The sequence below is a fragment of the Muscardinus avellanarius genome (genome assembly GCF_963383645.1).
Source record: "Muscardinus avellanarius genome assembly, chromosome: 10".
NCBI lineage: Eukaryota > Metazoa > Chordata > Mammalia > Rodentia > Gliridae > Muscardinus > Muscardinus avellanarius.
The window spans coordinates 80,969,195-80,973,982 of NC_137796.1; positions in this window are offsets into that span (position 1 = coordinate 80,969,195).

Genomic DNA, 4,788 nt, shown 5'->3' on the forward strand with positions numbered 1-4,788 from the left:
GCACTGTGATCACAGGTGTGCACCACCACACCTGACCCTGTTTTGTTTTTTATTTTGAGATAGGATCTCACTAAGTTGCTGAAGCTGGCCTTAAACTTGTGATCTTCCTGCTTCAGCCTCCCAAGTACCAAGGTTACAGGCTGATGCCACTATGCCCGGATTTTGTTTTTTAATTTTATTTTGAAACAGTCTCACAAAGTTGCCCAGGCTAGCCTCAAACTTGTACTCCTCCTGGCTTAGCCTCTCAAATTGCTGGGATTGTGCAACTGTACCCGGCCCCACCTAGGATCTTGAAGGCAGGCACTGCTGGTGGGACAGACCTGCCAGAATCCAGTGGTTAATTCCTTAGCTTCTGAGCAAGGCCTCCACCTCCTCTGGACTTCTTGGGACCCCAGAGGCTGGACACCTCTGAGCTGTCACCCAGTGGGCATTGACCCTGGCTGGTTCAGCTGCTCTGACCAGGCCCCTGTGCCTTCAGTGGGTCTTATGGGAGGTGAGAACCTGTGTATGGATGTGTATATACCTGCAGGTAGATATAGTGTGAATATGGGGCACAGGGGAGAGGGAATAAATGAATGAATAAATTATTGAATAAATTTGTAAATGAATGAATGAGAATTCATTTAACCAGAGCCGGGTGTCGTGGTGCACAGGAGGCTGAGACAGGAGGATCGCAGTTCATGGACAGCCTCAGCTACTTAGTGAGGCCATTTGCAACTTAATGAAACCCTGTTTCAAAATAAAGAATTAAAAAATAGGGCTGGGGATGTAGCTCAGAGGTAGAATGCCCCTGGATTCCATCCCCAGTACCCCCCCAACACACACACACAAAGAATTTACTTAACCAAACAAGTGAATGAGGTCCTGAGTCAGTGAGCTCTACCTGCTAGACAAGGCTGAGGCAAGACAAAGGTACCGTGACTTCTCTAGGCTCTTCCTCCCAAGAAGGCCCTCTGGGACAGAGAAGTTCCCCTTCCAGAGCATTATCAGTGGACAGAAGTGGGCATCCAAGCCAGGCACGGTAGCACATGCCTGTCATCCCAGTACCTGGGAAGCTGAGACAGGAGAATTTACAGGCCCATGGCCAGCCTCAGCAATTTGGTGAGGCCTAATTTCAAAACTTAAAAATAAAATAGGGCTGAGGGTTCAAGATCAGCCTCAGCAACTTTGTGAGACTCTTAGCAACCTAGCAAGATTTTGTTTCAAAGCAAAATAAAATAAAAAGGACTGGGGAGTTGGAATAAGTGCCTGAACACTTTGTGCTTATTTGTTATAGCAGGTAGCATTGCCCTCACTTACACACCGACTGAAACTAATGACTTGTCATTAAGCTGTGTCTAGGCAGAGTCTCCTAAAGGCTTGAGCCAGGGAATTTAGCCTAGAAATCTCTCAGGCCGGGGCTGTGGAGATCCTTGACAGGCATCTGTGACTGTCATCCTTTGTCTGCCCATGGCAGGGACAGGCTGGGTCACCTGTCAGCTTCCGGAATCTTTCCCTTCAGAGCCTGGGGAGGCATTAACGATGCTCCTAGGCCGGGGAGAGACTTGAGCATCAGGTAAAGAGTGATCACAGACTCATCTGTAAGATGGGCGTGGTGGCACACGCTTGTAATCCCAGTACTTAGGAGGCGGAGACAGGAGGATTGCAGGTTTGTGGCCAGCCTCAGCTACTTAGTGAGGCCCTCCTCGATTTAGTGAGACTCTGTTTCAAAATAAAGAATAAAAAATAGGAATCATAGTCAGTGTGGTGGAGACAGGGGCCTAACAGGCTCCAGGGAAGAATCTCTGGTTTGTGTCCACACTTAGCGCCTGAAATTGAGAATGGAGTGTGCCTGCATGCGTGCGAGAGTGTGCATTGTGAGTGTGTGTGCACAGGTGCTGAGCAGGTGTAGTGGCTCTGCATTCTAACAGCATAATTTGACTCTGTAGAGTTACTTACATTATAATGATTTCACTCCTAACCGTGACATTTTTATCTAATGTGTGAATAAAACCTATAAAGATTGGGAAAGAAAAAGAGAGAAAGAGAGAGAGAGAGAGAAAAAAAACAGTGCTGGAGGTGTAGCTTGGAAGTAGAATGCCATTGGGATCAATCCCTAGTTTAAAAAAAATCATCTGTGGTGTGATGGGTCAGAAGAGTGACTCCCCTCAGCAGGGTGGTGACAAGAAGGAACATGTGATGGCTGGCGGGTCCTGTGGCTTGATCTAGGTGCTGGGGCTGGGTGTGCTCAACCCGTGACAGTCCACTGATCTGTCAGTGTACACATTTTCTGTGTATATGTTGTTCTTCAATAGAAGTTTTCAAAAATTTCCTAGATAAGCTGGGCAGGGTGGTGCACGCCTGTTATCCCATTACTTGGGAGGCTGAGACAGGAAGATCACATGTTTGAGGTCAGCCTCCGCAATTTAGAGACTCTTCGGCAACCTACTGAGTCTCTGTTTCAAAAGAAAAAATGAGAAGCGCTGAGGGCAGATGGGCATGGTGGGCACTTGTAATCCCAGTACTCGGGAGGCTGAGACAGGAGGATCCCAGATTTGAGATCAGTGCTAGCAACTTAGCGAGGCCCTCAGCAACTTAGTGAGACCCTGTTTCAAAATAAAAAATAAAATAAAATAGGGTTGAGAGTGTAGCTCAGAAGTAGAACACCCTTGGGTTCAATCCCCAATATCCTCCCCCCCAAAAAATGAAAGGACAGGAGCAAGAGGGGTGTGGGCAGAGGGCGGAGGACAGCCCTGTCCCTTCACCCATCGCTGTGGCCTGGGACCACCTGCTCCCCTTGCTGGGCAGGTCCCACAGGACATCCCCTTTGAGGAGATAGAAAGGAAATAGGCAGATAGGGAAAAGGCCTTGGTAGAAAAAAGCTAATTTCCTGAGTTTCCTGAGGGGCGACAAATGCCTGAAATTCCAAAGGCTCAGGAGATAAGAAGGCCAGAGCTTCACAAAGCCATCCTGAGTTTCCTAATCAACAAACCCACCGAGCAAGTCTAGCATTCCTGAAAGGAGACCCTTCAAAGAACTTGCAAATGTCCTATGCAAATTCTCCTTGAAGTCACCACAACCACAAACGGACTTGCAAGCAGTCAGGCATCGGCCAGTCAGATGGCAAAAGTGGGGACTTCCCGCTTGGGACCCCCTCCCCTTTTGGGGAGCTGTTCTCTCTCTCTCTCTCTCTCTCTCTCTCTCTCTCTCTCTCTCTCTCTCTCTCGCAGGTCAGGTCAGGTCAGGTCGTGTTGGCACTGAGAGAAGGCAGAGTGCTTCTGAAGGCACATGGCTTGGGTGACTGACCAGGCCCCTAGGGGTGACCTGTACCTCTTTTCTGGCAGATCGTGTGGACTCTGGGAGAAAGTAGTTTGCAACTGATGGGCACTTGGCTCGGGCGACACTCGGTAGGAAGGGAGAAGAACAGCCCCCTAGTGAGCCGCCTGACCCTCTACGACATCGCTCACATACCTGGGGTGGAGAAGTGGCAGCAGAGATGGCGGCCTCGGCTGCCTTAGAGGATGTGACCCAGTTTATCTCCAGCACCTGTCTGCCAGCAGAACAGATTCCAGCCTCCTGAATGCGCGCGGCATACACACGCACACACACACACACACACACACACACCTGACATATGTCTCACCTACACACCACGTGCACAGTCTCACACACATGCCCCCGCCCTCCGTGCCCCGCAAAGTGTTCCTTCCACATGTACCCCCACTCTGCCATGCAGTGTGCCCACAGCGTATCTATCCCTCCTCTTGCCTCAGCCACACCCCACATCCACGCGGCTCCTCACGTACACAGAATGTACACACTGCACATAAGCTGGCGCCCACACACGTGTGTCCACGCACAATGCACCCAGCTGGGACAGAGGTGTCCGGGGCTGGCCGGCTCTGGGAGGGGCCCGCCACGCTGACCCAGGGCCCAGGCACCCAGACATAGGAGTGGACCCATGAGTGCCTTTACAGGGTTCTACCCCTGTCCTTTTTTTGCGTGTGTGCAGTACTGGGGATGGAACACCAGGGGCATTCTACCTCCGAGCTACACCCCCAGTCCTATTTTTTAGTATTTTATTTTGAAACAGGGTCTCACTGAGTTGCAAAGGCCCTTACTAAGTAGCTGAGGCTGTCCGTGAACTGTGATCCTCCTGTCTCAGCCTCCCAAGCGCAGGGATTACAAGCGTGCGCCACCACGCCCGGCTTGCCCTGTCTTTTCTGAGAGGCTGTCCCTGCCTGTCCAGGAACTGGAGCGACACCTCCCCCAGCTGTAGAAGCCCCCACCTTTTCCGCAGGGATGGATGACACACGTCCTTGGGGGATCTGTCCAGCTCAGGCAGTGGCCGGGAAGGCTGGGGGTGCCATGGAACCAACCGTAGGGGGGCCGCAGGTCCTGGGTGGCACCCTGGGCCTCCCACTTGGGCTGCCGTGTTCTGGGGAGAAGATGCAGGACTTGGTGGAAGTGGGTCGGGGAGAGAGCTGGGTGCCAGAGCAGGCCGGTGCGCGCGTGCACGCGTGACTGCGATAAATCCTGTGCACTGAGTCACACACTACCAGAAACCTCCTGACACACACAAGGGAGCGGGACCCCGTCCTCCTCAATGGCCCTGCTTTAATGACTCCTCCGAAGGCTTCCCGGGAGCAGAATTTGCTTCCTGCTCCGCCCCTGGAGGCTCCTCCTCCTGCTCCCGGTCCTCTTTCCTTGCCTGCCCCACCCGGCCAGGCCCCCTCTCAACAGCCCCCTCCCCACAGCAGGCCCTAGGGCCGTCTCCAAGTGGAGAAAGTCAGAAGGACCCCTCGACGA